The sequence below is a fragment of the Arvicola amphibius genome, chromosome 11 (genome assembly GCF_903992535.2).
Source record: "Arvicola amphibius chromosome 11, mArvAmp1.2, whole genome shotgun sequence".
Classification (NCBI taxonomy): Eukaryota; Metazoa; Chordata; class Mammalia; order Rodentia; family Cricetidae; genus Arvicola; species Arvicola amphibius.
Window position 1 is genome coordinate 68,223,694 of NC_052057.2, and position 12,118 is coordinate 68,235,811.

The 12,118-nt window shown below is 46.5% G+C and overlaps 1 pseudogene; it reads left to right on the plus strand.

Annotated features, from left to right (window-relative positions):
- The first annotated feature begins 1,944 nt into the window (after positions 1–1,944).
- On the plus strand, positions 1,945–11,427 carry LOC121677358 (annotated as a pseudogene).
- The last annotated feature ends 691 nt before the right edge of the window (positions 11,428–12,118 follow it).

A 12,118-nucleotide genomic window follows, 5' to 3' on the forward strand; every position in this document is an offset into this window, starting at 1 on the left:
ACTCTATTGGAGAGCAAGGGAGATGTAGTCTTGCCTCCTCAGTCTGAGAGCAAGAGAGATGTAGTCTTGTCTTCTCAGTCTGAACTTTTGCTTTGGGCCGCGCGGCTTCTGGCCTGTGTCTATGTTGTGTCATGTCTTTGTTTTTTGTATATATGTTTGTACTCGAGTCTAAATCTGGTACCATAGGGCAGTAAGTAACCACCTCTCTGACCCTAACTCTAACTTTAGAGAAAAGCTACAGACCCAGCTGTGAAAATCCGATAAGCTGGCGGTCTGCCCCCTTTCCCCACCTCTATAGGCTGTGCCTCGCCAAGGCTGCGCTACTAAATCGCCCTGCTTCCTGACCGGCTCCGTCGTCCCCGCGCCCACCACCCGGCCTGGCGACGTAGCTCGGAGCCCCGGCCTCCCCCGCCAGCGCGCCGATGGGTGCCTGAGTGAGGCGGCTCGAGCCTTTCCGTATCAGCCGAGCGCGCCCCTTGTTGGGGAGGGGACAGCGGCGGTGGCTCTGCGAACCCCTACTGCCCCACCACCTTCCCCTGCTCGCGACTGTGGCGTGCGTTGTGGCTCTCTGGGACTCGCCCTGGGACTGCTGCTGGCACTGGCGCCCAGCATTCTCCGGAGCTCAAGTCTCTGGGGGGAGGGAGCGGAGCCGGGGCGGAACACCTGGCCCCAGCCAGGAGCAAACTTTGCTGCCGTCAGGCAGGGTAGAGGGGGGAAGGGGAGGACGGGGCCAAGTCGGAGGAGGGAGCGCCGCAGCCCCAGCCTCTTTGCGCAAGTTCCCGTGCACCAAGCTGTTGGGTTCTCCAGGCCCGACCCTGCTGGCGTTCCCTGGCCCAGCAGCCGCCACTTCCGCTGTCACCACAGCGAAAAGGTAGGCACCGAGGAGGCTCACCAAGGGCGAGGAGCCCTCGTTGTAGGTGCAGGCGCCAGGATGCTCAAAGTTCTAGCATCATCGCCAGAGCCCAAGGTGCATAATTCTCCCCTTAGCGCTGGGGCGGGCACTGAGCCTCGGACTAGCCCCACTCCACAGGGGAGCTCACTCCACAGGGAGAGCCATCTTGGCTGTATTAAAACCAAACAAAGGCTTTGGCTAGAGCATCCAGGAGAGAGGAATGCTTGCCCCCTGAAGTCCCTGTGCTGAAAGTGACTCCCTTGCTCCAACATGTCTCCATTCTGACCTGGAGTCCACCAACACCGTGCAGGAGGACTGGGGGAAGGAGGGCTGCCTTAGATAATCCAGAATGCTCCCTCCCCCTATAGTCAATACCAAGGTCTTCCCAGCTCCTACTGACAGGTATGTCTTCAAGGGACTTCCTCTTCTACTTCTGCCCACTGCCTATGTGAAAAAGCTAGCATTTCTCAGCGCCACCTCAGCCAGGCCTGATGCTCCCCAATCCTTGGGCCTAGTGTGAGGACTCAAGAGATGCCTCCGTGGTGAACAATGTGATATCCCCGAGGAACTGAGTTGAGGCTTCCAGGTGGCCGACCAATCCTGACCTGACAAGTTCCCTAGAATGGATTCCTCATGGGGCCTCTCATGGTTTACTAGCTTTCCTCCGAGCCTATTGTGTGGGCTTGGACTTACTGTAGTATGTAGACACCAGCCAAGTCAGTCATTGACCATTCCCTCCCCAGTCTCTTTTTGGGGGTCTATGGGAATGTGCTAGCTAGAATGCTGGGGGTACTGAAGTAGGGTTATGGGAAGCTTATGACAGTACATCTAGGAGCTCACTGTGGATGGCTGAGGCTGGAGCCAGGTCCTGGAAGGATCCCCAGTGGGGTTCCCTGTGGGGTCTCCTTTCCAAAGATAAGGCTTGCTCACCCTGGAAACTAAGGTGCTAGGGAATGAATGGCAGCCTCCCTTCAGCAAATGCCATATAAAGCCTTGTGCCAAGGATTTATGGCCCTTGCCTGGGGGAGATAGCTGGTGCTAGCGCCAGGGTCATGGAACTAAGGACTCCTGTGGAGACACACGTGCCAGCAAGATCCAAGCTGGTGCTAATTCCTCCCCACAAGACCCAGTATGCCTGGGAACCAGAAGTAGGTTGTTTCTCTGGAGTCAGATACCCTATTAGAAAGCAAAAGTCCCCTAAAGAGCCTGGACCTCTTCATTTTGACAGCCAGGACTGGGTATGACAGCAGATGAGAGATTGCAAGTAAAAGTAACCCTAAGGCGAATGTGGATTCAGGAACAGGTAGTAGGGCAAGCCAACATCAGAAGGGCCTCCCAGCCCTGATAGCATCTTTCTTCTAGGGATGCTTTGTTCCAGTCATAATGTGTTATGTCCAGGATAAAGCTTCTGGTTTAAAAATTTAAAAAGTTAAGCTGAGTCACTTAAAAAAAAGTGCTTATAAAAAAAAAAAACTACAGATTATTGGTTTCTATAGCTCTTACTACGCAGTGTGTCCAGAGAAAAATAAATTCCCAGCTCTGTTTAGATGGATACAGAACTACACTGTCTTTAAGAACTATTGCTGTAAAAGCCCTGGCCGGAGCCAGGGCCATGTAAACAGCCTAGCTGAGCTTCTAAGTCAGCCTATGTTTAGATCTGAGTTTGGCACTTGACTGCTTGCAATGCTTGTGATAAGATGGGGGTTCTGAGTTGCCCCACATGGCAAAGATCAACTAGAGCTTCTCACCCCCCTACAGCCACAATGATGATGTTGCTAAATGATAAAATTGAGTTAAAATGATTCTTTTGATTCTTTATGTTTATGGCTATTTAAAAACATGATGTTTCTCATTTATTATTGATATAAAGGATGTACAATTTGGGTTGTTTTTAGGTTCTGTCTATGATGAAATAAGTTTGCTATGTAAAATAGGCTCAAAAGGGATATTGCTACGTTTTTAAGGTAATATGTTACCTAATTCTGAAAATTCGCCATACTAATGTTCAAAGTATATATCATTATGTACTAATGTTCAAAGTAGCTGTATCAGTTTACATTTTTACCAGCAATGGAGGATTTTTATCCCACATTCTCTTAAATGAAAATTGTCAAACAATATTTTTAATCTTGGTCATTTTTATAAGGATAAGATAAAATCTCAAAGTTGTTTGATTTGCATTTCCCCAATAATTAAGGATATTATATTCAAGCAAATTTTAAATACCTTTTAATTATTTTAAGTTCATTTGTTGAGAGTTTACTGTCTTGGTCTGTAACATAATTTTATTAGAATATTTGTTTTTATGAGGATTAAGCTTCTAAGTTCCTTATATGATTTTAAAATATTGATAAAGATACCTTCTTGTTCTACAGGCTGATATTATGTTCTGTTAATTATACCCTTTGCTATACCAAAAAGCTTCTTAGTTCCGGAGATCTCATTTATTGATTGTTTTTCTCAATGTCTATGCCACTGAGGCTGTGCTTAAAATTGTATTTAAAATCTTTTTCTTCTATGAGGTTCAATATTGTTGGGTTTATGTTAAGGTCTTTGATTCGTTTGGATTTCAGCTTTGTGCATAGAGGTAAATATGGATCTATTTTCTTCTTCTACATGATGATGTCTAATTAATTCTTAAAGGGAAAAACTGACAGTCATAACAGCCGGGCTCATGACAAAAGAGGAGGGGCTGCAAGGCACCCCACTAATTTGGCCAAGGTAAGAGAGGTTCTCCAGGGTCCAGTTAAAAATCTGTGTTCCTTAAATGATTAATAAAAGTTTACAGACATTTTACCCAACCTCTGAAGGTCAACAGACAGCGGTAGCCATGGCCTTCATAGGACAGTTAGTATCAGATATAGATACCTTACAAAATTTGGGGAGACAGAGAAAATATTAAACTAGAGACAGAGAAAGTAAAAAAAAAATGGCAGGACTCAGACAGATAGGGAGACTGGGCAACAGAAGATTAAAGACAAATAAAGACGGACAGAGGCACCCCTTGGACAGAGGCCAATGTGCTTATAAAAAGAAAAGGACATCAGATACCTCTATAGATCTTCTAAGGGACACAAGAACTGAGTACTCTTTAAAAAAATGGTTAAAACAACCATCGAACAAACTGGACATCTTACGAACTATAAATTTAAAAAAGGACAAATAAATGACTCTTTCCTCCCTGGTCACCCCTGAATATATGATCAAAGCCTTTTGTTGACCAAACAAGGGAGTTCTGCTTTCCCTGCTGTTCTCAGTTTTGCAGGAGACTGCTTGTCTGCTTCTGCCACGCCCTCCTCACCTAGGATGACCACCTCCCCCTGCCATCACCATCGGAGAAATCCTCACCTAGCAACTGCCTTGGTGCCACACTTGCCCTGAAGCCGGCATGAGCCCTGGCTGCTCACCCTGCAGTCTCGCTCCCCTCACCCATGTCAGACTGTGATAGAGCGCTCACAATGCTACTACAGGTGCCTTCCTTCACCGGGCTGCTGCTCCTGTGCCCTGCTCACGTCGATGGACTATGGATCCTACCAGCATCTATAGAAAGGACAGGTGGCTGGCAGAGCGGCAGGCTGAGCTGTGCCAGGCAGAGCCGGAAATGATGGCGAAGCTCTCCTGGGACACAAGGCTGGGAGTCCTAGCCGAGCAGGTATACAAAACTGAAGGTAAGCAGAAGGCGGAGGCAGCAGTGGCGGACAGGAAGCAAATGATCTGGGCCAATAGCCTCCCTGAAGGGATGTCGGTCGGCCCAGAAAGCTGAACTTATGACTTTGGTATAAGTTCTATGATGGCAGAGAAAGAAGATAGCCATCATACATTGACCAGGACTGAGACCGCCAATGTAATGGCTAAGAAGATCATAAAAATCTCCCCGAGGTTTGGGATGCCCAAGGTAATCATGTACAATAATAGACCTGCCTCTATTGCCCAGGTAAGTCATTGGGGATCAATTGGAAATAGTGCTTACCAACTCCAAAGCTCAGGTCAGATAGATAGAATAAATAAAATTCTAAAAATATTTTTTTACAAATTAACATAATTGGCCCTGGAGACCGGCAAAAAATGACTGGACAGACCTCCCTCCCCCTGTCCTGTTCTGGGTTCAAAACACCCAGGACTACATGGATTAACCCCTTTTGAGATCCTGTACGGAGGTCCTCCTCCAGCCATAACTTTCTTTGATTCTGATATTGCTGATTATGCCACCTCCCCTACCCTACAGACCCTCCAGTTGGTGCAGCAAGAAATCTAAAAGCCCCCGACAGCTGCCCACCAGGACTCAGATCGGGTTCCTGTCACCCCTCACCCCTTCAAGATAGGCGACAGCGTTTGGGTCCAGAGACATCAGACAAAAACTTTGAAACCACGGTGAAAAGGTCCATGCACTGTACTCCTGACCACCCCAACTGCTCTGAAGGTGGACGGAATTGCTGCCTGGATCCACGCATCGCACGTCAAAGCACCTCATCGACAATCCGGATCCAGGATCACTATGAAAGCTCCAGTGCACCCAAAACCCGCTAAAGATAAGACTTGTCAGGGCTTAATATTGATCACAACCCTGGCCCTCCTTGCCCTAGATGCCAGGGTCTCGGGGAGCCCTCACATACCAAAAAAACTTACTTGGCAAGTGTTCTCCCAATTGGGGGACATGGTCTGGTCTGTCACTGGCCTTCACCCTCCAGGGGCCTGGTGGCCTAGTCTTAGCCCTGATTTTTGCCAGCTGGCCGCGGCGCTTGAGACATGGGGCATAGCTGTTTTTAAATATGATCAGCTAACACTTAATATGGAACAACCTCAGGAGGCGATGGGATAGAAGGCTGTTCCAATCTTATTAGGCGACTTCTTCTTGCTCCACTTGATTTTTATGTCTGCCCCTGGGATGGGAGAAATCAGGCTACTGCCCACCGATGTGGAGGCCCTGGGGAATATTTTTGTGCTGCCTGGGGATGCGAAACCACAGGTGATGCGTATGGGAACCCATCCTCCTCCTGGGATAAGATTATAGTCCGCCGTGGATAAAAAAAGCCTCCCCCCCTTGAGAAAATACTAAAAACAGGGAACTGCAGGCAAGGAACAGGTGAATAGTCCTGCACCTTGGGATACTGTTTACCCCTTAACATTTCTTTTACTCCCCAAGGATAAAGGGACCACCTCGCCTCCTAATGCTGGGGAGAGATTGTACGATCTGATAGAGGGAGCATACTCGGCCATTAACTTCACTCAGCTGGAGTTAACACAAGCCTGCTGGCTCTGCCTGGCCCCTAGTCCCCCTTATTATGAAGAAATAGCCATAATTGGAAATATAACTTATGCTAACAGCATCCCAGAGGTCTGCAAGCATCAGAACATACACAAGTTAACCCTCCCTCAAATAGAAGGACAAGGAACATGCTTAGGAAGTGTGCCCCAAGCCTATCAGCCTTTTTATAACCACACACTGACATTCCCCAAGGAAAACTATTACCTGCTCCCCCCTCCAGGGACATTGTGGGCTTGTAATTCGGGCCTAACTCCGTGTGTGTCAACCCAGGTCTTTGACCAAATTGCAGACTATTGTATACTGGCACAGATACTGCCCCACATTATCTATCATGCCCCAGAGACTGTTATGGACTTTTATGAAGGCAGTTCCTGCTCCAAAAGGGAACCCATTACGTTGACCTTGGCTATGCTGCTGGGGGTAGGAGGGGTTGCTGCAGGAATAGGAACAGGGGCTGCTGCACTGGTACAAGGCAACAAGCTGGCCTACCTTCAGGACATCGTTAGTGCAGATCTGCAGGCCCTTAAAAACTCCATCTCCCTGTTAGAAAACTCTCTTACTTACCTGTCTGAAGTGGTTCTACAAAACAGGAGGGGACTAGATCTGCTGTTCCTTAAAGAAGGGGGCTTATGTGTGGCCCTTAAGGAAAAATGTTGTTTCTATGCAGACCATTCTGGAGTCATCCGGGATTCCATGGCTAAGCTTAGGGAGTGTCTCAAACAGAGACGCAGAGAATATAAAACACAACAGGGCTGGTTTGAAGGATGGTTTTATAGATCTCCTTGGTTGACCACTTTAATCTCCACAATTATGGGACCCCTTATAATTTTGCTCTTGATTCTGACCTTTGGACCTTGTATCCTTAATAGGCTAGTTCAGTTCATGAAAGACAGATTATCTGTAATATAGACTATGGTTCTGGCCCAGCAACTAACCCTACCAGGGAAAAAGAACAATGGGTTTAAAAATCTATTCCCCAAAAAAAAAAAAAAAAAAGGGAGAAATGAAGAGTCCAAGAAATAAATATGGATTCCAAAAATGAGGAATATATATATATATAGTTGCAAGTCTGGGAGAATGAGAACAGACCATCAGCAGCTTTTCCAGCAGATCAAGGATCATTCACTCACAGGGAGCTGTTTTCTCAGATGTTTGGGAAGCTTAGGTCATTTTACGACTGGCTGTTTCATTTACAAGACCAGAATGCCCCCCTATAAATTTAGAATGGTGTCCTGGCCAGTCCTGATAAACGACAGAGGTGAACTGAGCTAACCTTTAGGAGACAGAGATAAGGTGACCTTTGGGTCAGATACTGTCTCCGTTATGGACAACTGGCACCAGAGCAGGGTATTTTATGGGATACATCTGGTCAAGAGACTAGCTGACCGGACTAAGATCTCAGACCTCCTTATCACAGCTGTCAAATTGATGAAGTATACCTTGTGAGAAAACCTGGGAACAGACAAATGGGACTGTCCCCAAGATGACCCAAGCCCCTACCAATAGAATTACTGTTACTAAGCCCCCCTCCCCATGTAACCTGTAAACCTATAAAAGCTGAATAAAGAGTTGGATCGGTGTGATCAGTTGGCGAGACCTGCTGATTCACCCACAGACGCCTGTGAAATTAATAAAATAACCTCATGCTAATTGCATCTGTTGGTTTGGGTCATCGAGTTAAGGGGGAAATCGCCACCCTTGAAAACGAGGGTCTTTTCAGTCGGTTTGTTTGTTAGTTGGTTTGTTTGTTTGTTTGTTTGTTTTGAGACAGAGCCTTAATATGTAGAATTGGCTATCCTGGAACTCTCTATGTAGACAAAGCTGGTATCAAACTCAGAGATCCACATTCCTATGCCTCCCAAGTGCTGGAATAAAGGCATGAGCCACCACATCCAGCTCTCAGGAAACTTTTAATACAAGGGAGACTCTTAAATAGGATTTGTGGAGGATATTCTGAAAGAAAGTTGTGTTACAAGCCCCCTCTCCACTCCCCAGTCTTTAGTAATAAAACGGGTAGGTAGGGATATTCCCTATCTCAAACTTTAGTGGGTTACCACAGAGCTGCTCACAGAGCTTACTGTGTGACCCCACACTTGAGAGACACAGAACCAAAACTGGTGCTTGACAGAATTTAGTAGCTCCCTACTGGTGATATCATCAAATCCCAAAATGACCTCCACATGCTAAGTATAAGGTCAACATTCAGTTTCCATCTTAGTTAACAAACACAGCAGCATAGCAAAGCAGCTGAAAGGCATCCGGCTTCCTATAGACCAGCTTACCGGCTCCTCTCCCTCCTCCTCTTTTACCTGCTCCTCTCCCTCTTTCTCTCACTGGGTATTGAACACATGTCTTCCTTCTTCACAAATGTCTTACTATTGCATTATATCCCTAGCCCTCTCTTTTAACTGCTATTTTGAAGATTTTCTTTCATTTTAAGTAATGTGTGTATGTGTGTGGAGCTAGACCCTGTGGACCTGGAGCCAGAGTTACAGGCATTTGTAAGCTACCTGACATGGGGGCTGGGAATCAAACTCTGGTCTCCTGGAAGAACAGGACATTCTCCTAACTATTGAACCATTTCTCAAGCCCTTTGCCTATTATTTTGAAATGGTCCTGACAAGACGTCCAGGCAGACCTTGAACTTGTGATCCTCCTACCTCATTCAGCCTCGAGTCACCAGGTCCCACTTCCAGTTCAGTCTTTCTCAGCTCCTTCTAAGGCCCACACCCTTTGCCAGCAGAGAACTCTGGGCCTCAGACCCAGGGCCTTACTTTTGATATATATATACATATATATGTATTATATACATATATATGTATATATATATATTCATTACCTCTGTTTGTTGACAACTTCCAAGTCTTTGTCTCCAGTCCAGAACTCATTCCTGAACTTCAGACTCAACAGTCTGCCTTTTCAGTCTTCACGTAGATGGCTCATATATATCCTTTCCTTCTAAATCCTTTCCTTCTAAACCCTGTTCCTCTCAGACTTCCCTGCCTCAAACAATAACAGCTCCATGTTTTCATTTGCTCTAACAAAAGCAATGAAATCATCTCAGCTTCTCATTTTCATATCTTACACCCAGTCAGTAGCAAAAATAATTTTGCAGTTGGTTCCATCTTCAGAATAAATCTGGTAGAGATCACTCTTACATCTCTTCCCTCTCATACCTGGAGGACTTTGAGTCTCTGGACTTCCTTATTCCTTCCCAACCCGAAATGCTGCCAAAACTTATGCAACTTCTTTCCATGTCGGCAGACGATGCCAGACCGTGTCTTTTCCAAGTGTAAGTGATATTCCCTACAGCCCTCTAGCGGTGTTCCTTCTCTTCCAGAGCAGAGCTCAAGTCCTAAGGACAGCTTGCTGAACTCCAGGACATGCTGAGCCACTCCCCCACACCAGACTCATCTCACACACTTCCCATGAGCACCTCCTTCTCCCTCCTCAAGAATACTGCGCACACTCCACCTTCTGAGTGACCCAGCGTAAAGCTACAAATGTCACCTCCTTCCTCACTGCCATGTCACCCGTCCCTGTAAGTGTGGCACCTAAATGGCATGTGTGCTTGTGAATAGTATCACTTGGACATTCTCCACAAACATATAGGTTCTGTGAAGACAGAGATTTTATTTTGTAGTGGGTTTTCTATTGTTAAATGCTGTAACTGTAACGCTTAAAACAGAGATGGACATACAGCAGGTAACACTAAGCATTCATCCAAAAATGACACACACACACACACACACACATTATTTGAACAACAAGGTAATTTGTCCAACAAATGCAGGCCTGGGTTTCTCCTGGTGGTTTGTCAGTCGAGGTGAGCAAGCAACTGACCATCCTGCCAGGCTCAGGGAGTTTAGCCCAATAATGAATGATCAACTGATGAGAAGGGGAAGGGTAGGCCGAGCTGGCAGGCCTTCCTGCAGATGATACTTTTATCACAAAAAGAATGAGAAGCCACAGGGAGGGCTCTTTTCTTTTTGCCGGTTCTATTTTCGGGGTTTGCATTGCAGCAGCAGGACCAGAGCTTTGCAGGGCAAAGCTTGAGAACTGCCTGCACAGTTCCAAGTTCAGCTGGAGAGGCCTGCGGAGAAGCATGGGAGGGCAGTAGAGATCTCCCCAAAGTAACAGCAGAAAATAGAAAGTGTCAACGAATTCAAAAAGTCCCTCTACTAGTGCAAAAACCGTGAAAAAGTAGCATATCCTGGTTTGTTTGGGGTTGTTGTTGTTGTTGTTGTTGTTGTTTTGTATTTATTGTTGGTAGTTTTATTTTGTTTGTTCATTTGTTGTTTTTTTTTTTTAAAACAAGTTTTCTTTGCATAGCCCTGGTTGTCCTGGAACTTGCTCTGTAGACCAGGTTGGTTTTGAACTCACAGAGCTCCACCTGCCTCTGTCTCCTGAGTGCTGGGATTAAAGGTGTGCGCCACCACCACACAGAAATCATGTCCTTTTGTAACTGTGTACTTCTGATGCTTTGACACTGAGACATTTAACTAGGCCCCATGGGTCCTTAAGCGTAGCTAGGGGCTGAGTGTTGGTAAGATCTGTAGACAGTGTTAATTCTGGAATAAGCTTCTGTTGTAAGCTCCTTTTCAAGCTTTCCTTCTTAAGTGATGGAAGCTGTCAGAGCTTAGCTCTTGTGACTGTGCAGCATTTGACAGACAACTGTCAAACCCTTCCTTCCCTGGGCCTGATTGCCTTGCACAGGGAGCAATCAATCAGCCCGCCGCTTCTGTGGAAACCAGCCACATTGTCATCATGGGAGTTTAGTTGCTCTGAATAATTTCCAGATGTCCCAAGGAATTTCCAATCCAGCTGTGAACACCACTGAAACCATAGCTGTTTCTGCTGAAGACACTTCTGCTTCTAGAGGCTCTGCTCCCGTCATAGCCAATGTACACGGATTGTACCAATATACAAAACGTCACTTCGCTCAAGACAAATAGTGATGGCCTCCAGACAGATGATCACAGAGGAGCATGTAGCCACTGCCCCACCCACCTAGGGAGGGAGAAGCACTTCCTCCAGTGACTCAATGAAATCTGATTGACAGGAAGAAGGAAGGCTGCCCACACATGGGATGTACATGGGAGGCTCACTATTCTGTGAACATGCAAGCCTTGTAGACCTAGAAGCCACACACACGCAAGGTTGTGATGCTGTGCACAACCATGTCATACTCTTTCTTCATTGTATAAGTGACCTACATAAGCTTCTTCAGGCTGCTCTGGGAGACTTCCCTCCTGTGTACCACCCCTGAGTATTTATCCATGCATTAAAAAGCTTCTGCTCAGTGCTCCTTTTCCCCCTTTCTTTTATTGCTTCTTTGGAGGGAGGGACACAGGTCAGAAGAAAGCTTTCAGGAGTCATTTCTCACCTAGCAGTTTTGGGGAAACGATCTCTCTGCTTCGAATTGTGACTCTCACATCCCACTTTCTGTGTGCATTCCGGAGATTAGGATCATATTGTCAGGACTACTAGGTGTGTCAGTCAGGATTCTCCAGAGGAGTAGAACCAACATAATGAATATAGGCATAGTAGTTCGAATGTAAGTGGTCCCCATAATCTCATAGGGAATGGCACTATTAGGAGGGGTGGCTTTGTTGGAGAAACTGTGCCACTGAGGAGGAGGAGGAGCAGGAGGAGGGAGAGCAGAGGGAGGAGAAACAGGGAGCAGGGGAAGGAGGAGGGGAAGCAGAGGGAGAAGAAACAGGGATGGGGGGGGGAGGAGGGAGAGCAGAGGGAGGAGAAATGGGGAGCGGGGGGAGGAGGAGCAACAGCAGCCGGACATCAGGCTACACACTTTAATTCCATCACTGGAGAGACAGAAGCAGTAAGATCTGAGTTCCAGGCCAGTCTGCAGTCTGATCTACACACACACACACACACACACACACAAATAATAATTGTGAAAGTTTTTTTTAAAGAAAAACAGAACACCATTTTCCAAA